Source organism: Schistocerca piceifrons, chromosome 2 (assembly GCF_021461385.2).
Source record: "Schistocerca piceifrons isolate TAMUIC-IGC-003096 chromosome 2, iqSchPice1.1, whole genome shotgun sequence".
Lineage (NCBI taxonomy): Eukaryota > Metazoa > Arthropoda > Insecta > Orthoptera > Acrididae > Schistocerca > Schistocerca piceifrons.
In genome coordinates, this window is record NC_060139.1 from 140,935,020 (window position 1) to 140,957,337 (window position 22,318).

Below are 22,318 nucleotides of genomic sequence, written 5' to 3' on the forward strand. Positions count from 1 at the left end.
ATTAGATGATAAAAATTTTCGCACGACTTAACAGGTTAATGTACACTTGGCACAATCCTACCATATCACTTCTCTAAATATGTCCTTCAGGTCTTCTAACGTCATTGGGTTATTTGCCTACATTTTTCACTTTAGACTGCCCCACAGATAAGTCACAAGTGGTTAGGTAAGGCAAACGCAGTGTCCACATTCCTTTGCTGTCAATTCTTTCTTCTGTCAGGCTTTCACATATACACAACAGTAATCAGCGTTGTTTCAAAAAAACGTGTGAACCACAATGCGACTTGTAGACATGGCACACAAGACTCCGATCGTTTTCACCGTGAAGACGTTGCTCGTTAGTCATACAGGGAATTTTTTGACCAGTGTCTGCTGTTCTGTGAGTTCACATGTCCTCTCAGATGGAACAAGGCTTCATCACACATTAAATACAGCAGGGGATCCAACATTCCACTCTCGAGTGTTTGACATAGCCATGTACAGTAAACCACATGTTTAGCCCTGTCTTTCTCCTTCAGTTCTTGGACGCATACCATTTTGTAGTCTTCATCTTTCCATGGCGTAAACATGTTGAGAAGATCTGCGAGAAACATTCATTTGCGACAATTTAAGTGTCGACTTCTATGGACTCTGGATCATTTGTGCACGAATATCTGCTATCACAGCAGTTGTACGAACGGACGGGGTTCGACTCTTTTTTGCGTTTGCAACTGACCCTGTAGTACACCACTTTTGTCATCAAATCCTGTAGACTGCTCTTTGCTGTTTCCGCGTTTCCTTAAATGAACCGGTGGGCACGTAAGCCTCCACTTTGAGATTCTTTCTTGAAGAGAACACATCTCGCACAAATATTTACTTCGTAAGTCTCGACCGAGTCGCACGGCTTTCGTATTGACAGCACCAAACGTAGTCGCAACAGGTTTGAAAGAATAGGTCCAGGTGGAAGGCGATAATGAGCAGTGTAGTGCACGAGGCCGGTCTTTTCGTGAGCTGCCCTGTGCAAACAAACCGTTGTAGCAGAATTTTTACTAATAATAAATCTGTGAAGCTGACGTGTCTGTCTGTTTGTCTCTTTGAACACTGTTCTGCAAAACTCATACAGGAAATTTCATGGGATTTTCACAAGTGCCCTGACCACAGTTTGGGGCACCGACCAGGTTTTAAATTCATGAAAATCGGATCACGCAAAAAAATACCGTGATTTCAAGTTTTACTGAAACTGTCTTGTCTGTTGGAACGTGTGAATCTCGAAAACTACTAACCAAGTTTTCGTGGGGTTTACATAGGCAACTTTAGTATAGCTTAGGGCACCGTATAGGCTCTGTTTCGTCAAAATCGGAACACATATTGATTAAAAGTTGTTGTCACTGTCTCTTTGAACGTGCTAATCTCTTTCAAGGGATTTTCACACGTAACTTAAGCATAGCTTGGAGCACCGTATAGGCTTTATTTCATCAAAATCGTATCACCATACTAACAACATAAACATGAAAGTAGCTCTGTTACTTTTTCTCGATTAACCCGCTGAAAATTTCGAAGAAATTTCGTATGCAGATGGCTTGAACGCTGTGGAAGATCATAAGCTACTTTAGATGGAGTGTAGTGGCCAGATGCTTATTGATTTGAAGGATACTACGAGAATCAGGGGACAATACTTACTCTTTGAAACGCTGTTTACTCTTTACCATATTTGTGAAAATGCTTTTATTGGTTGATTCGTGTTACATGATGTGATTGAAAATAATGAATACGATTCTTACACACTTCAGTGCTTTCAGTCCATAGATCCACACTGTTTGTGGCATAATGTACACGTTGTATAAGGTACAGCTACTTCAGTGGCACAGTGCATAGAAATGCGCTCCATATCCTCCTGTACGCACTGCTCGGTAGTGATGCTGTGCATGACGAAGCATCATGCGTTGGGATAACAGAGGAGTGGGCAAAGATGAGGGCGCATCACGTGCAATGCTTGTCCAAACAGACACGTGAGGGCAACGGATTTATTGCTCGTAAAGTAGCTTGCTTACTCATAGTCACTCATCATAACAAAAATACCAATGTGAGAGTGTAGCCGCGGGGCTGCTATTAAACAATAAAATTACTGTGTGGTGGACTGGAAATCGAACCCAGAACCCTGCCTTTAGAGAGCAGTGCTCGTAGTAACTGAATTATCCACATATAAGTTTAGATCTGCCTTCACAGCCTCTCTTCCACCAATACCTCTACAGGTTGTGTGTTCGAATCCCAGTCTGGTACACAGTTTGAATCTGCTAGGAGGATTCAAAACAGTGCAGACACCGCAACAGCTCCAAAGATGCATTCTGTTAGTCTTATTTCAACAAGTTATGCAGGAGAAAGGTGGAATCTTAAGTAAAACTCTGTGGTCAAGTTATGAATCGCGCTTGGAAACCACATTGGTAAGAAAACTGCGTGTGATTGGAAGAGTTCTGGGTTCGAGGCCTGGTCCTGCAAATAGTTTTCATATCACAGGAAGTTTCATTTCAGGGAACACTCCATTGCAGAGTGAAAGGTCCTTTCTGACAGTGATTGATAATTTGGTGCCACGAAACACAAATGAGGTGCACAAGAAGGAGTAGTAACTAAATTCACACTGAGAGGGACTGGTGGTTTTAACCAGATGGACCATCAAGACAACCTAGTTTCTTACCTACGATCTATGTAGAAGCTGTGAAGATTAACATAAGTATAATATGCTTCTTACATCTCGTACTCGCCACTCAATATGAAACCAAACTGATTTTCTGGACGAGCCACAAAAACTAGTTATGCATTAGCACAAGAATTAACCATTTAAATGGATTCATATAGATCTCTCTCTCCTCAGGACAAGTAAAGTATGCGTTCGGACGCGGTGACAACCCTTAGAGGAATTACTGGTGCTTAATGTCGCATTTGCGCCTGGAAAGTTGCTTTACTGTTGTCGAGTAGTTGCCTTCGCCGACTGGAGCTTATAGTCCAGTTATATAACCAGTGCCACAAGACGTTGTGAATTTATTCCATGTAAGGAATTTCAGTAATCCAGAGCAGAATATCAGACGATTTTCTTTACTCCCATAACTGTCAGTTCGTCGCCCAACCACCCCTTAGTCAAAGGATCAAGTCCAATATCACATCCTTCCTTAAACTTTTCTACTGAAAATGTGTCTCCAAAATAGGATTCTTAGGTTTTCCTGTTTGCCAAAATGCGAAAATGAAACGTTATTCAATGCAAGAACAGACTAAGATACAATCACTAACACCAATGGCGTGGCTGACCGCACGATTGAAGGGAACTAGTATATGCAGTGCAATTTTGGAGCAAAAGGACATGAACTATTTATATTTTATAGTGGAAATACAGTTACAATAGAGATTAAAGACCAAGTCATGATGAAGATGCTAGATAAATGTTCTCCCTCTATCTCTCCTTATATTTTTCCCGGAGAACCATGGACTTTCTTAAAGGGAAAAGACCCCTAAATAAAGAGAAAAGAATCAAATAAGCGGAAGAGAAACGTGATCCAGAGACCACACGCTTATGTCTCGACAGATGAAGAAATTATAGGTTGTACCACGAAGTATCTTCATGTTCACCATGTGTAACTCCGAGCACTAGCATAAAGAAATGCTATTCGGTTACAACGAAACTTTCACCAACTGGACCACAAAGTTACAGTATTTGAAAATCTGAGCAATTATGAAAAAATCTCAAGAACTGGTAGTTACCCAGACTCCATTGGTATTGCACTTGTACGAGGAACACCGCGATTGTTCGTCAAAATGCGGTTACTGACAAACGGCGAAAGTCCGTCGCACGACAATGGTTGAAGGAGAAAGCTCAAATATACACTGAAGAGCAAATGAAACTGGTAACGTTGCCTCATATCGCGTAGGGCCCCAACGAGCACGCAGAACTGCCGCAACACGACGTGGCATGGACCCGACTAATGTCTCAAATAGTGCTGGCGGAAGTGACACCATGAATCCTGCAGGGCTGTCCAGAAATCCGTAAGAGTATGAGGGGATAGAGATTTCTTCTGAACAGCACTTTGCAAGGAACCCCAGATATGTTTAGTAATGTTCATGTCCGTGGTGTCTGGTGGCCAGCGGAAGTGTGTAAACAACTCAGAAGAGTGTTCCTAGAGTCATTCTGTAACATTTCTGGACGCATTCACGTGCTGGAATTGCCCAAGTCAATCGGAATTCACCTGTCAGAGTCGTATCCAGACATATCAGGGATGCCATATCACTCAAACTGCACACGCTCCACACCATTACAGAGTCTCTACCAGCTTGAATAGTTCTCTACTGACATGCAAGGATCATGGATTCATGAGGTTGTCTCCACACCGCTACACGTCCGTCCACTCGATACTCTTTGAAATGAGACTCTTCCGACCAGACAACATGTTTCCAGTCATCAACAGTCCAAAGTCGACGTTGATGGGCCCTGCCGAGGCGTAAAGCTTTGTGTCGTGCAGGGTACACGAGTGGGCCTTAGGCTCCGAAAGCCCATATCGATGCTGTTTCGTTGAATGGTTCGCACGGTGACAGTTGTTGATGGCCCAGCATTGAGATCTGCAGCAATTTAGTCAAGGGTTGCACTTCTGTCACGTTGAACGATTCTCTTCAGTCATCGTTGGTTCCGTTCTTGCAGGTGCTTTTTCCAGTCGCAGCGATGTCGGAGATTTGATGTTTTACCGTATTCCTGATATACACTGTACGCTCGTGAAGTGGTCGTCCGGGAAAATCCCGACTTCGGCGCTACTTCGGAGTTTCTGTGTCACATCGCAATTGCACCGACTTTAACGCCACGTTCAAAGTCACTTAAATCTCGATAAGCTGCCATTGTAGCAGCAGTAACCGATCTAACAACTGCATCAGATATCTGTTGTCTTATATAGACGATGCTGACCGCAGCTCTGTATTTTGCCTGTTTACATATCTCTGTATTTGAATACGCATGCCTGTTCCACTTTCCTTCGCACTTGAGTGTAATTTGGCCACAATAAAGCTCAAGCTGAGATCACTGCTCCTTTCCAAGTCGTTGTAGGTGAGAAGTACAGGAAGATAATTTCTTTCATGTCAGGAGCTTTCTGCAGTTTCGCCTTAAAATCCACGAACTGTAAAGCTGTAGCTGGAAATCAGACCAGAGAAAACCGGGTCACTTTATTCATGAGAACAGACTGCATTGGTGCTGACTGTTTTTCAATCAGCTAAGACAGCAGTAACAATGTAACATACCGTGCAGTGGCTTACAGAACCAACACCACCGATCATCGGACGTGAAACCAAAACTCATGGTCGTAAATCTCTTACGCGTTTTATGACATCAGTAAGCAGTGGTCGATACACCCTCAAATTCAATTACCTTATTCTCTCTCCTTTCCAGTAACTCTGGGCGAATTCTGTCGTCCAACAGGACAATACACATCTATTATTTAATGTACGCTTCGATATTATCATCCACTACTCCACCACGAAAAGGTATCAGATAGATTATATAATGGTAAGATAGTGATTTAGGAACCAGGTTTTAAATTGTAGGACATTTCCAGGGGCAGATGTGGACTCTGACCACAATTTATTGGTTATCAACTGTAGATCAAAACTGAAGAAATTGCAAAAAGGTGGGAATTTAAGGAGATGGAACCTGGATAAACAAAAAGAACCAGAGGTTGTACAGAGTTTCAGGGAGAGCGTAAGGGAACAATTGACAGGAATGGGGGAAAGAAATACAGTAGACGACGAATGGGTAGCTCTGAGGGATGAAGTAGTGAAGGCAGCAGAGGATCAAGTAGGTGGAAAGACGAGGGCTAGTAGAAATCCCTGGGTAACAGAAGAAATATTGAATTTAACTGATGAAAGGAGAAAATATAAAAATGCAGTAAATGAAGCAGTCAAAACGGAATACAAACGTCTCAAATATGAGATCGATAGGAAGTGCAAAATGGCTAAGCAGGCATGGCTAGAGGGCAAATGTAAGGATGTAGAGGCTTGTCTCACTAGGGGTAAGATAGATACAGCCTACAAGAAAATTAAAGAGATCTTTGGAGAAAAGAGAGCCACTTGTATGAATATCAAGAGCTCAGATGGAAACCTAGTTCTAAGCAAAGAAGGGAAAGCAGAAAGGTGGCAGGAGTATATAGAAGGTCTATACAAGGGCGGTGTACTTGAAGACAATATTATGGAAATGGAAGAGGATGTAGATGAAGATGAAATGGGAGATACGATACTGCGTGAAGAGTTTGACAGAGCACTGAAAGACCTGAGTCGAAACAAGACCCCCGGAGTAGACAACATTCCATTAGAACTACTGACGGCCTTGGGAGAGACAGTCCTGACAAAACTCTACCATCTGGTGAGCAAGATGTACGAGACAGGCGAAATATCCTCAGACTTCAAGAAGAATATAATAATTCCAATCCCAAAGAAAGCAGGTGTTGACAGATGTGAAAATTACTGTACTATCAGTTTAATAAGTCACAGTTCCAAAATATTAACGCGAATTCTTTACAAACGAATGGAAAAACTGTTAGAAGCCGACCTCGGGGAAGATCAGTTCGGATTCCGTAGAAATGTTGGAACACGTGAGGCAATACTGACCTTACGACTTATCTTAGAAGAAAAATTAAGGAATGGCAAACCTACGTTTCTAGCATTTGTAGACTTAGAGAAAGCTTTTGACAATGTTGACTGGAATACTCTCTTTCAAATTCTAAAGGTGGCAGAGGTAAAATACAGGGAGCGAAAGGCTATTTACACATTGTACAGAAAGCAGATGGGAGTTATAAGAGTCGAGGGGCATGAAAGGGAAGCAGTGTTTGGGAATGGAGTGAGACAGCGTTGTAGCCCCTCCCCGATGTTATTCAATCTGTATATTGAGCAAGCAGTAAAGGAAACAAAATAAAAATGTGGAGTAGGTATTAAAATCCAGGGAGAAGAAATAAAAGCTTTGAGGTTCGCCGATGACATTGTTATTCTGTCAGAGACAGCAAAGGATTTGGAAGAGGAGTTGAACGGTATGGACAGTGTCTTGAAAGGAGGATATAAGATGAACATCAACAAAGGCAAAACGAGGATAATGGAATGTAGTCGAAGTAAGTCGGGTGATGCTGAGGGAATTAGATTAGAAAATGAGACACTTAAAATAGTAAAGGAGGTTTGCTATTTGGGGAGCAAAACAACACTGATGGTCGAAGTAGGGAGGATATAAAATGTAGACTGGCAATTAACATCGAGTATAGATTTAAGTGTCAGGAAGTCGTTTCTGAAAGCATTTGTATGGAGTGTAGCCATGTATGGAAGTGAAACATGGACAATAAATAGCTTGGACAAGAAGAGAATAGAAGCTTTCGAAATGTGGTGCTACAGAAGAATGTTGAAGATTAGGTGGGTAGATCACGTAACTAATGAGGAGGTATTGAATAGGATTGGGGAGAAGAGAGGTTTGTGGCACAACTTGACTAGAAGAAGGGATCGGTTGGTAGGACATGTTCTGAGGCATGAAGGGATCACAAATTTAGCATTGGAGGGCAGCGTGGAGGGTAAAAATCGTAGAGGGAGGCCAAGAGATGAATACACTAAGCAGATTCAGAAGGATGTAGGTTGCAGTAGGTACTGGGAGATGAAGGAGCTTGCACAGGATAGATTAGCATGGAGAGCTGCATCAAACCAGTCTCTGGACTGAATACCACAACAACAACAACTCTGGTTAGTACCGTCATTAGACCTGTTATTGAGTAAGTACGTGGTCGCCCGATGGGATAGAGGCCCGATGGCATAGACTCTGGTCAACTCTTCAACACTGGCAGCATCTCTTGTCCCTTTACGACGTGGTTGTAATGTGGAATTGTGTGTGCGAAGAGAAACACCGACACCTCTCTGATCGTTTGTATGAAGGGTTGTTCGATTTCATTGTTAGTTAGGGACGACACATAAGACCTTAGAGTGGGCCCATAACTTTTTATGCTGTGATTAGGATCCCATAAAATGTTCAATCGACATATCATAAAAATAAAACTTCATGAATAAAGATTCAGTCCCTCATTGGTGGCTTAAATGTTGTTGGGGGTATACCCGAATTATAATTTTCTCTTCTCATGTTATTTCTGTAACTTCACTAGTGTTTTTCGCCAGGTGTCGATCTGTGATTTCTTTGAACACAGTTCGGTCCAAAGAATCTGTGCAGCAGGATAACGTGGCAGGTAGAAGCGCAGTCGTGGGGTAAGTGTAGGGTGAGCGATGGAGTTGTATGTTGCGGACAGCGCGTAACACGGGAAATGGCGAGCGCTTGAGAGTAAGTGCCGTTCTAAAACCCACACTTGTATGGTGACCTTCCGAAATGATCTCTGCCACTTCTGCTTTGGTTAGTATCTAAAATGAATTCCGCTGAAAATACAACAAAAAAAACAGCGATTTATTTTCGCATAGCCTGTTAACTGTTTGTAACTTTCTGAGTAGCATGATGAGTGGCGAATTTTGAGTAAAACTTTCATTTCTGTTGTACCCATGTTAATATTTGCTTCTTTTTGCAAAACACAGCAGAGTTTACAGAATGTCACCTGTCTAACATGCTGTACAGACCAAATTGTAGGAGAATTCTGAAACAGTGGTTTATTAATTTTGTTAAGTGAGGAACTGAGCACTAGCAAGATCAATACAAGCCCGCCCGGTTAGCCATGCAGTCTAACGAACGACTTTCCGGATTGGGAAGGAGCGCCTGGTCCCCGGTACGAACCCGCCCGGCAGACTTGTGTCGAGGTCCGGCGGTTTTCCATCTGCCTCTGTGAATGTGGGCTGGTTCCCTTTGTTTCGCCTCAGCTACACTATGTCGGCGATTGCTGCGCAAACAAGTTCTCCAAGTACGCGTACACCACCATTACTCTACCACACAAGCATAGGGGTTGCACTAGTCTGATGTGAGACGTTCCCTGGGGAGGGTGGGTTAATCGGGGGGCCGGGGGGCCGAACTGCACAATAACCCTGAAACAGTGTGAAAGAGTGTTTCGATGTTGGGTGGCAGAGGGGTGAAGAGGACTGCGGTAGTCGTGGGGTTGTGGACCACTGCGGCTGCGGAGGGGACGGAACCTCTCCGTCGTTCTAGGCCCCCTGGTTAACATCCACACAATACAAGACCAATACTTGCGAAAACACAGTTAGTCACGATAAAACTAAATATGTAAAGTCTTCACTTACGTTTTTACAGAAGTTATAACATTTCTCGTTTCACCAGTTATCGATGGCCCTTAAAAATTACAATCTTACATCGAAAAGTTATATCGTTAGAACAACACTTTAGATACATAGATTCCATGTGATAACCATACGGAAAAATACCCTTCTTTCTGCATACCATCATTTTCCAAAGTGCGTTTCGATATCTCAAACTGCTTATGAGGTATGAGGAATGTTACAAATATTTCATTCTGGCTTTATTACTGGCGCTCGCGATCGCAAATGAATGTGCTACATAAGATAAGTTGGTAACAGACAGAGACCTCAAACCAAGTCTAAAGAAAAATTCAGTATGTTAGCTAAAGTTACGTGCAGCAACATGTTATATAATATACATCAAACGCAAAATCATAGTAACAACTACATTTCATTGCTAACTTTCTAGACCTTCGCGCATTGTCTTACTTCAATCCAGATATTACAATATCTACGACCATTAATGAAAGGATGGACATGTCATCTTGTAGCTGAGATGTAAAGATATAATTAACGCCAAAATTAATTATTTTACCGAATGGTTTCTGTAAAATAGTTGAGAAAGTTGCACAGCTCATCGGCCACCTAATCCCCCATGGATACCACACACCACAAGCTGCAATGTTGATTGTTTCCTTACACTATTGAACAAAAAAAGGTTTTGCATCCATCCTGGAAGGTGGTGGGAGGGTCTGCTCCTGAAAACTAAAATGTTGGCCGAATGAAGGAAGCGAGTAGGAGTAGGTGAGGTAAAACACGTCGGTACTGCAAGTAAGTAAAAGTGGTTTACTGGTGCATGAATATATACAGAGGCATACATAACTTTGTACGGATGAGCACGTAGGTGCAAAGCCTTAGACACGTCGTAAGTAGTGCAAAGCGAAGTGCCCCGGCCGTCTGCTCTTGATCAAATGGGCTGAATCTGGAACGGAGATCGTAGATCTGGACAGCCCCGGCTAGAGGGCGCTGTCGTCGGTGTCGGTGTCGTAGTGTCAACCTAAAAACTTGCACCTACGCCGTGGCATCGTAGCTGTCGATACCACTAGAGAGTTAAAAGTAGTGCAAAGCGAAGTGCCCCGGCCGTCTGCTCTTGATCAAATGGGCTGAATGTGGAACGGAGATCGTAGATCTGGACAGCCCCGGCTAGAGGGCGCTGTCGTCGGTGTCGGTGTCGTAGTGCCAACCTAAAAACTTGCACCTACGCCGTGGCATCGTAGCTGTCGATACCACTAGAGAGTTAAAAGAAAATCAAAAACCATCAGACTGGCTACGCCAAAAACAGCAATAAATAAAACTTGTAAGAATGAAGAATGCAATAGGACAATATCATTTACAAAAGTATTATGTGCAGAGCGAAAGCTCAATGATGTTTCCCTGTGTGATCTAAGTGAACTGAATCTCAGATTCCATTATTTGTCGAAGCAAAAGCATCTCTTATTATTGATTAAGTCATCTATATTCTAATCGATTGCGCTCTTTATTACACTGTGCAATGAATTTGTCGCCAGCACCACGATGCTGGTATCACTGAATTTCATTTCGTGCTTACAGGTGAGACAAATTTCAGAGAAAGTTCATTTAGTTGGGTAATGTTTGTGTTCTTTACAACGTTCCTTCATTCTTTTTCAGGAGTGTAATATGACTCATCACTGCAGGATTGTGTTCAGTTCTTTGTCCTATGTATAAAGCACATGTTTTGCAGTTTGAAATTTTGCAATTTTCTCACACAAAATCGTTAATAATTCTCAACCTCTAGAATTAACGTCTCATTGTGCATCTGAGTGTATGCCATTTTTTGAAACTTCGTTGCAGATTAAAACTGGTATTCAAACCGAGAACATTACCTTTCGTATTCATTGCTCTTAGCTATATACAAAGCTACTACCGACTGAGGAAACCTCGCACATTTCTTTCTACATCTACATCTACATCCACATCTACATCTACATCTACATGGATGCTCTGCAAACCACATTTAAGTTCCTGGCAGAGGGTTCATCGAACCACCTTCACAGTTCTCTATTAATCCAATCTCGTATAGCGCGCGGAAAGAACGAATAGGATGCGACCTCTGATTTTACTTGTTTTATCGTGGTGATCGTTTATCCCTATGTAGCTCTACTTCCGCCAGTACCTCATCTCCTACATTCCAAACTTTACACAAGCTCTCCTGCGAAACATGCAGGAGAGCTTCTGTAATGTTTGAAATGTAGGAGACGAGGCACTGCCGGAATAGAGCTGTAACGACGGGGCGTGAGTCGTGCTTGGGTAGCTCAGTTGGTAGATCACTTGTCCGCGATAGGCAAAGGTCCCGAGATCGAGTCTCGGTCCGGCACACAGTTTTAATCTGCCAGGAAGTTTCAAAACGAAAGACGTTTATCGCTTACTACACTGCCGTTGTTCACGCAGTGAAACTGCTGTATGAAGATGATGTTTTAATTTATTACTTCTTTACTTATGACTGTATTCGCAACAAATTTTGCTTGTGGTATTCATATATATCACTGGATGCACCAGCAAAAATATATTAATTTATGACATGCAGCTCAGGATATATGACGGCAAACGCTGTGATACATGATAATCTGCCGCACCACGCATGATGTTTTAATTTGCTACTTCTTTACTGCTAACTCTGTTTATAAAACGTTTTGCAGGCAGTGGTCACATATGCTACTGGCTGTGCCTACGAAATTATATTGTTGTACGATACACAGTTCAGGAGATACTACGTCATAAACATTCAACTGTGTGAAAATGAAACTGGAGAGCTAAATTTAGTAGAATTACAGGTGAACTATGTCTACAAGAACATGTGAAATGTATATGAAGGCACGTTAAGAGTAAATAGCTCACCGTAAACCTTTGGAACGATTTCAGTCAAATCAGGTACATAAATCAGTTACAAAGTGGAAAGGAATACTGTGGGGGTAAGAACTACAGGTCTCCTAGTGAGGTAATGGTGTTAACGTGGAGAGAGAAAAGATCAGGAGGAAATGGACTGTCAGAAAGAGGGGGAAGGAGAAGGCACACAGGGAAAAGGGGAGGACGAGATGAACTTCCAGAGGGGAAGGGGGGAATGGACAGAGAGAGGGGAGAGGAGAAGATGGATAGAGAAAGGAGAAAAGAGGAAATGGACACAGACAGGGAACAGGAGCAGGTGGGTAGAGAGAGCGCGAGGAGAAGATGGGCAGAGAGAAGGGTGGGAGCTGATGGATGGAGAGAGGGGAGGAGGAAATTGACAGAGAGGGGAGGAGATGCTCTGAGGAGTGGTGGGGGCAGGAGGAGGAGGAAGAACGGGGGGTAGCAGGTGGACAGAGGGGTGTGGGAGAGGGGGGGGGGTAAAAGGAGATGAAGAGAAAGTGGAGAGGGGATGGAGTAGTAGACGGTTGGAATAAATACTCACACGGGCAATGTTGGATACTCAGCTAGTTACAAAATAACAGCAGCTTGAAAGGGGCGGTACTGCCGATAGCAGTATGTCGTAGTAAACCTCAGCCCTTAATCTTGCTGTCTGGAACTTTCATTGGTGACCGCGTCGTTTTCCAGCAAGGACAATGTGTTGTTGCCATTTTGTTCAACAATGCCCAAGCGCTACCGGCCACGCAACAGCATGGGAGTTGTGAGTCGTTCGTTTGCGCGCCGGACGATGATCGTTTGTACATGCGTGGCAGCAAAAATTATTTGAATTGTTTGCTAAAGTATTTCATTATGAGCCAGTATTTGTTAAGTCAGTCTGTAGAGTAATATGAAAGAAATGATACGGTTTAATAGCGGGAAATGCTTGTTATTTTCTTTGGCTTATGTCGTATGGTATCATATTTTGGGGTAACTCTTCACATTCTAAAAGGATATTTACGGCTCAGAAACGGGCTGTTCGTACAACAAGTCGTGTAAGTTCGGAAACCTCTTGTCAACCCCTGTTCACTAGTCCGGGTACTTTGATATTGGCCTCTCAATACATATATTCTTTACTGTCGTTTCTTGTTAACAACGTCAGCTTATTCCCAAGAGTAAGCAGCTTTCACTCTGTTAATATTCGGCAGAAATCCAACCTGCATTTTGATCGGACTCCCTTAAGGTGGGCACTATACTGCTGTATTCATTTTCAATAAGCCACCACAAGAATTCAAGTCTCTTAATAGTAATCCACGAGCTCTCAAATAGGAACTGAATGGTTTCTTCATGGGTCACTGCTTCTATTCTGCTGAGGAGTCCCTTGAAAAATGAAGCTGATCTTATGTTATATTGTTGATTGCATTTATTTAAACTTATGGCTTGACTATTTTTGGGTTCATAACCTTTTTATTTTTGTCTGTTATTACTTTTATGTTGTAATTTCCAGTATTGACACGTTCCATGGCCTTAGAGATTTGCTCCTCAATTGGTTATTGCGGAATTTACGTGTAATTAAATAAAATAAACTATACATGAAATTAGAGGCCCGAACGGTATCATCGATGTTTCCTCTGTGATGCCTTTACCTTTCCTAAATCCAAATTGTTAGTCATCTAAAACTTCCTTCATTCTCTTTTCCATTCTTCTGTGTATTATTCTTGTCAGCAACTTGGACTCATGACATGTAATGCTGATTGTGCGATAATTCTCGTTCTTGTCAGCTCTTGCAGTCTTCAGAATTTTGTGGATGCTATTCTTCCAAACCCAGATGGTACATCGCCAGACTCATACATTCTACACACCAACGTGAATAGTCGCTTTGTTGTCAATTCCCCAATGATTTTAGAAATTCTGATGGAATGTTATCTGTCCCTTCTGCCTTATTTCGTATTAAGTCCTCCAAAGCTATTTTAAATTCTGATTCTAATACTGGGTCCTCCATCTCTTCTAAATCGACCCCTATTTCCGCCTCTATCACATCATACATCATACAATTCTTCACCATCATAGAGGCTTTCAATGTATTCTTTCCACCTACCTGCTCTCTCCCCTCCATTTAGCAGTGGAAATTCTGTTGCTCTCTTAATGTTATCACACTTGCATTTAATGTCACTGAAGATTGTTTTGAAATTCCTGTATGCTACGTCTGTTCTTCCGACAATCATTCCTTTTTCTATTTCTTCACATTTTTCATGCAGCTATTCCATCTTAGTTTCCCTAAGTTTCCTGTTTAATTCGTTCCTCAACGACTTGTATTTCTGTCTTCATGAGTTTCCCGGAACATTTTTGTACTTCCACCTTTCATCGATCAAATGAAATATTTCTTCTGTTACGCATGGTTTCTTCGAAGTTATCTTCTTTGTACATATGTTTCTCTTTCCAACTTCTGTGATAGCCCTTTATCAAGAAGTCCATTCCTCTTCCACTGTACTGCCTACTGAGCTATTCCTTAATGCTGTATCTATAGACTTAGTGAACTTCAATGGTACCTCGTCATTCCTTAGTACTTCTGAATCCCACTTCTTTGCGTATTGATTCTTCCTGACTAGCGTCTTAAACTTCAGAATACTCCTCATAACCACTATATTGTGATCTGAGTCCATATGTGCTTCTGGGTATGCCTTACTATCCCGTATCTGATTTCGGAATCTCTGCCTGACCATGATGTAATCTAACTGAAATCTTCCTGTATCACCAGGCTTTTTACAAGTATACCTCCTTGTTTGGACTCTGCTACTCACTCCAACTGCCATCTAGTGGCAGCTTGAAACTGGGCAGGTCAGACTGTCCAGTATAGTCCCTGTTGGAAGAAGTGGCAACCTACGTGCGGAAGTGGACCTCCCAGGTCCTTTGTGCGCGCAGGTAGGATTAGCCGTTGTAACGACTGAGCAGGTAGCTGCGAGACCCCGTAGCGGACGGGCGTGTATGTATTCCAGCTAAAGGTACGTTATCCAAGACCCGACACACACTAGCGACTGCGACGGGTCGCTACGTGACGTCAGAAGTTGCCTGCTGGCGCATGCGCAGTTCGAGTTTGGGATGCGACGCGCGACTGTTGCGGCAGCTGCCGCAGCACTGCACCAGTGAGCAGTGTTGCGACGGAAGTCGGACGACACAAAGACGTACGGCTGCCAGAAAGATGTCGAGCCAGTCAAGGAAAACTGAAATGAGTCACTCACAGGATGTGATGCTCTGTGAGCTGGCCTCGCAACATCCTTGCCTTTACGATTTGAAGAACCCTAAATATAGGGACACTTTGTTCAGAGACAGAATTTGGAAAGAAATTGGTGCACAGTTGAAACTGGCACGTGAGTGAAATATGTAATATTTTCCCATTAATGCAAATTTTTCAGGCCAGTTATGAAAATCAGTATAATCTATGCAGATGTAGAATTAGAATGATGAAAATGAACTTGAAGGTCAATTTTCGCATTACTCTTTTCTGTGACGACAAAAATTGAAAACGGCAAGTACATTAAAAATGAACAATCTAAAGTACAACGAGAAAGTTACATTTTACAATACTTTTACTTTGAAAGTAAACGGTAGATTGGTGTCTTGATATTAAACTAATTTGAACGTTTTTTCGCTCTGTTGGAAAACGTAAATTTTTGACATTTGTTGGATTTGTTAGGACGTCTACTTCTACTTTGGTATCCTCGTCCAGGTTCAGAAGAAAATACTAGAGGTGAGTAATTTATCCTCTTCCCAAGAATGAGAAGAAAATATATTGAAGGCAGCATGTCTTTACTTTTAAGAAACCTACATTTTGTGGCATTTTAAAAGAAATTGTCAAGAGCATATGGAGAAATATTAGTAACTCATACCGGAGAAACATATGACATAGAATGGTTTCATTAGGTCCAAATGTGTCAGCGAAACAAAACAAATGCATTCTCTATCGTGTGATGACCACATGATTCACGTTGCGCGTCGACAGAACTGGCGGCTGGTCGCGACGCTCCCGGAGATATATGAGCCCAAATCAAGGAAACGGAGATCGATATCATTCTGATCTCACCTTTAAAAATAATTTCATCGGCAACGATGTATGACCTAACGTGAACCATAAGCAAAGTAGCCAGCGACCACATTTTTCACTGTACACAATTCAAATTTTATGCAGTAGGTTACTTGTAAATTAAGTATCGGAATAACTGTGACGAATATCGGAAAAATAGATACCTCATTATCAAGCTATGATGTGAAACTGTAAGATACGCAAACATCAATTTTTTGTGCCTTTTACTTTCCTCACAATCGGTAGAGAAGTAATATACAGCGAAAAAAACACGCAAAACCGGAAGAGAGACTTTTCAATTTTTTAAAGTAAAAGGAGAATCTGTATCGATAAACTAACTCTGGGAGCCGATGTAACTTTGTTCCATTAACATACAGTATTTTTTACAGCAAGAAAATCGGAATTCTTATTTTTCTTATGTATTTGAATCCGCCGCCGCCGACCGGAGCTTGGGAAACGGCGACGACTCCTGTCGTGGTGCGGCCGTGTCGCCGTCTGCCAGGGTGGGAAAAGAGGAGGGGGCAGCGTCGCAGTCGAAGCCAACTGTCGCGTCTTGCACAACGTAACTTAAGCCAGGAGCCGCAGTTGGCGCACTACATGTGCAAGTTGTAAGGTCTAATGTAATAAACACTTATAACAGACAACTTGTTCCGTCTAGTTATTGTGAATGGAAACAAGGGGAGGACAGTTATTCCTCTCGCACTATACATTCACACTCCAATGTGTCACCACGGGAGGAAGAGTCCGCGCACGCATTTTTTGGTCCCCCGGGCCGGATACAGTGACCACGCGGAATTTACGTTCGCGCGGATTTATTTTCCGGTATTTGTGAACTTCTAAAAAGGCACGTGTGAGCTGCACACGTTATCGGTTTCGTTGTTGACTGCTATCGAGTGTCCCAAGGCCTGTTCGGGACTTCGACAATAGCAGCCTTAACAACGGCGATCGGGGCCATAATTGTGAATAGTTAATGTCTCTCTAATTCAAACGCGGGAGGCACAGAAACGCGTCGGTGCCAGCATCATCGGCGACGTCACGTCCTGCTCCCGCCGAAACTTTGCGCCGTCGGAGACTGCAGCGCCTGCCACGCCAGCTGCCCGTGCCCGTGCCCGTGACGCCGCTGCTGTTCCAGTCCGTACCGCCGCTGCAGCCTGGTAAGTGCAACTGTTGGCTTCCTGCTATCATCTTCCTGGTCCTAAAATGGAGCCCTCAGAGAAAACAAAATTAGTCAAGCAGTGAGGTGTAGCAAAGGCCGCTCTCGCGCGCTTAGCGAGCCTTGTGCAGTCTGCAGACAGTGCCAGCATCGAAATGTTGGAATCAAAATTAAGTCGATTGAATCGGATTCAGACTGATTTTGAGTCGTCTCAAACACGGCTGGAAATTGAAGACGAATCAGCAGATCATAGTAAGAACAGGGCTGAATTCGAGGATTCGTGGGACTTTGTTGAATCCACTAACAAGGCTTCAATGAAGAGGTACACCCAGGTTCCGCAGCCCTTGGGCTCGAATCCATCACGCAGTGTCAGTTCTTTGAAACTACCCGCTATTAACTTGCCAAATTTTGAAGATGACTACCTTAAGAAGTCATCATACAGGGTACGTTTTTGAGTCTCATGAATAACAATTCAATTGATGACGTTCAAAAACTTCACTACCTTAATTCGTCTTTGCGAGGTGAAGCTAAAGACCTTTTGAAACACATACCTGTCACAGCAGGAAATCTAGCGATAGCCTGGGGACTTATTACGCAGAGGTATAATAACCCAAAAATAATTGCAGCCAGACATGCTAAGGCTTTGTTGGCCTTGCCTACAGTCGGCCATGGTGCAACGAGCGATTATAGGCAACTAATTAATCACGTATGTAGCCATTCTAAGGCCTTAGAAGCTCTCAAACCTGATGTTCCACTTCATGAAGTTATTCTTTCGGAAGAGATTCTGTTTAATATGCGACCCACGGATCGTCGTGAGTGGGAGGTAAGGATGTGTGAGTCAACATTCACCACATTAAATCAACTAATAGATTTTTTGGAAACAAAATGTCAGGCCCTTGAGTTGATCAGGTTCAGGGATAACACCTCAAGGGATTTTCAAGTAAATGCTAATAATTTAAATCAAACAAGATATGTGAGAAGAGCTCATCTCGCTAATGCTGATGCTGAGGAATCATGTAATTTTTGTAGTGAACCTCATACTATCACTAAATGCAAAGGGTTTCAGGCACTAAATGTCGATGAGCAGCGGGCATATGTGACAAAAAATAACCTTTGTTTTTTGTGCATCCGCTCTGGTCATTTCTCGACTAAATGCAGGATTTCTCCTTGTAAGACCTGTAAAGGAAGGCACAACATGCTGTTCCACAAGCCTGCTGAACCAAGGAATGGGCATAATAGTGAACCAGGAGGCCATTCCTTGGCCCATCAAGCTATGAACGGGAAAGCAAGCATACATTGTAATGTTTTGTTGGCAACAGCTGTTGTCAACATTAAAGACAGCATGGGTAGACAGCAGGTTTGCAGAGTTCTGCTAGACAGTTCGAGTCAGCTATCCTTTATATCTAAGGGCATGGCAGAGAAATTAAAACTGAAACGAAGTAAACATTCGTTACCTGTGAAGGGTATAGACAATGCCTTTGCAGCAGCCTCAGTGTCTTACACTTGTGATGTTGAACTGTCGGCTAGCCTCAGCGACTTTCATATTGGAACCACTTGTGCTATCGTAGATCATATCACCAGTGACCTATCGGCGAGCAAGATAGACACAAGGTCCTGGAGTGTCCCATGTAATCTTCCGCTCGCTGATCCAGAATTCAACAAGCCTGCCACAGTAGATTTAATTCTTGGTGCTGAGGTTTTCTTTGACGTTGTTTGTAAGGAAAGGCTGGTGAAACCAAGTCATCCTTCACTGGTCGAAACAAGATTTGGCTTTATTTTGTCTCGTAGGATGCATTCAGCTTCATGCAACATGCCTCGTTCTACAGTGACCTCGTGCTTTGTTAGAGGTGACAATTTAGATGCCAAACTGCAAAGGTTTTGGGAGTTAGAGGAAATGTCTACGAAAACGATGAGTAGGCAGGATAAAATATGTGAGGCTCACTTTCAGCGCCACACGGCACGAGATGAGGAAGGGAGATTTGTGGTTCGACTACCAGTGAAACATGACTGTAAATCATTAGGCGAATCATGACAACGAGCCTCTCGGAGACTGACGCATCTTGAGAGGAGGTTTAAAAGGCAACCGAATCTGCAGAAGGAATATGCTGCATTCATGCGTGAATATGTCGAATTGGGGCACATGGAGATCTCTAATCCTCAAGGTACTATTGTTCCAAGGTGTTACCTTCCACATAATGCTGTCTTCAAAGAATGCAGCTCCACTACTAAGTTGAGGGTAGCATTTGATGGCTCTGCTGCCACTTCTAATGGAGTATCTCTCAATGATATCTTAATGGTTGGTCCCACTGTCCAGCCAGATTTATTTTCCATTATTATAAAATTTCGCTCTTTTAATGTGGCTCTGTCAGCTGACATAGGAAAAATGTATCGCCAGGTGTCTCTCCATCGTGATGATAGGAACTTCCAGAGAATTCTGTGGTGGGAATCACCGTCTGAACCGATGCAAGAATATAGACTGTGTACACTCACTTATGGAACCGCTCCTGCTGCCTTTCTTGCTACCAGATGTCTTCAACAGTTGGCTTTGGAAAATCAAAACCGGTTTGCAATGGCATCACAAGCCTTGATGTCTAGCTTTTATGTGGATGACTTCTTAGGTGGCTCAGCCACGGAAGCTGAAGCTCAGGAACTTCAAATCCAGCTGACTCATCTACTTGCTTGTGCGGGGTTTCCACTGAGAAAATGGTGTTCCAATAGTCACAAGGTCATGGAAAAAAATTCCTGTGCAGGACAGAGAAACATCTTTGCCTTGTCATCTTACTGGTGAACAAGCCATAAAAACGTTACGGCTATTATGGCACCCTGGCTCTGACACTTTCCAGTGCCATGTAGAGCTGAAGAGTCTTCGGCTCTCAAAGGTTACCAAGCGCAGTGTCCTGTCTACAATAGCATCAATCTATGACCCACTGGGGCTTTTAGATCCAGCAGTCATAAGATGTAAATTGTTCTTGCAGCACTTGTGGCAACTAAGCCTTGATTGGGATGAAATTCTTCCATCCAACCTCACTGATGAATGGAATGCTGTTTGTGTGCAAGTGCCTTCCCTAAATGGTATTTTCATTAACAGGAAGATCATTCCTTGCCCCCAGCATGTTAAATTAGAAATTCATGGGATTTGTGACGCTTCACAGTTGGAATATGGTGCGTGTGTATACGTCAGATGTGTTCTTTCCAACAACAGTGTGTTGGTCTCATTGGCTGCAGCCAAATCTCGGGTTGCCCCTGTAAAACAACAGTCTCTTCCACGACTGGAATTATGTGGTGTGCTGCTTCTTGCCCGACTCATTCACAAGGTGTCCAATGCCTTAGGCATTATAGATAGTGGCGACATTCATTTGTGGACAGACTCCACAATAGTTCTCTGTTGGCTGCAGCGTAGTCCTTGTCACTGGAAAACCTTTGTTGCTAACAGAGTCTCTGAAATCCAGAAACTGAGTTCAGTTGCCAACTGGAGACATGTCAAATCAGAGGATAATCATGCTGACCACTTATCACGTGGTATTAATCCAGCTGAGTTCACTTGTTCAGTGGTGGTCTGACACGCCATGGCTATCCACTTGCGACCTTGACTGCAACACTTGCACTCCACTTAGCGTAGAAGATGTGCCCAAGAGAAGGTGTACACAAGTATCCTTGGTGTCGGTCATTAATCTTGATGATGAACTGCTATGTAAATATTCATCATTCAAAAAAACTTACAGAGTTTTGGCCTATGCACTGAGGTTTGCTAATAACACTAGGCTTCAGAAATCAGACAGGATAACTGGGCCACTCACTCCACAGGAATGCCACAACGCTATCAAAAGGGCATTTGGCGCAGATCAACACAGTGAATATGGTAATGAGATAGCTCTGTTGAAGGCCAGCTCCCCTATTCCACATAGTAGCAAATTAAGGGATTTGCACCCATTTGTTGATGCCGAAGGTATTTTACGAGTGGGAGGGAGATTAATGAATGCAGATGTACCATATGATGAGCGCCACCCTGTTATCGTACCGCCAAAGCATCATTTGACAAATATTCTCATTATAGATGAACATGAAAATCTGTTTCACGCTGGGTCACAACTTTTGTTGGTTATGTTTCGTAGGAGGATTTGGATCCCCAATGGGTGTAACACAGTCAAGGGAGTTGTCAGGAAATGCTTAAAATGCTTTAGGCTTAAGTCCAAGACAGCAGTTCAACTCATGGGTCAGCTACCTGCAGCTAGAGTAAACCAGTCTCATCCATTCCAACACTGTGGAGTGGATTATGCAGGCCCTATTGCTGTAAAGCATGGTGGAAGGCGGAGTAATGTTACCACCAAGACTTGTGTAGCTTTATTCATTTCCATGGCAACCAAGGCCATCCACTTAGAATTAGTTAGTGACTTGGTAACAAGTTCATTTTTGGCCGCCCTCAGGAGATTCATTGCAAGAAGAGGGAAACCTTCTCACATGTACAGTGACAATGGCACCACACTTGTAGGTGCAGACAATGAGCTTAAGCGTTTTCTCACTAATGATGCTACTGTTGGTGAATTTTTCGACCTCAGAGGGAATCAGTTGGAGGTTCACTCCACCTCATGCCCCTCACTTTGGTGGTCTCTGGGAGACAGGAATCAAATGCATGAAGTTGCATCTCAAATGTGTCATCGGCAATGCAGTGCTGACATTTGAAGAACTGACTACTGTGTTAATTCATATAGAAGCATGCTTGAATTCAAGGCCGTTGTGTCTTCTCTCTGATGACCTAGATTCTCCTGCTGCTCTCACTCCTGGTCATTTCCTAATCGGACAGCCCGTTTGTGCTCATCCTGAACCCTCTGTCCTTGAGGTTCCCGCCAACAGGTTGCACAGATGGCAACTTGTGCAGCAGTTGCATCAGTCCTTTTGGAAGAGGTGGTCCACAGAATACATACATGATCTGCAGCAACGCAAAAAATGGACATCGAAACGAGCATGGCAACCCAAGATCGGCGATCATGTGCTGGTCAAGGAGGATAATTTGCCTCCCTTGGTGTGGAGGC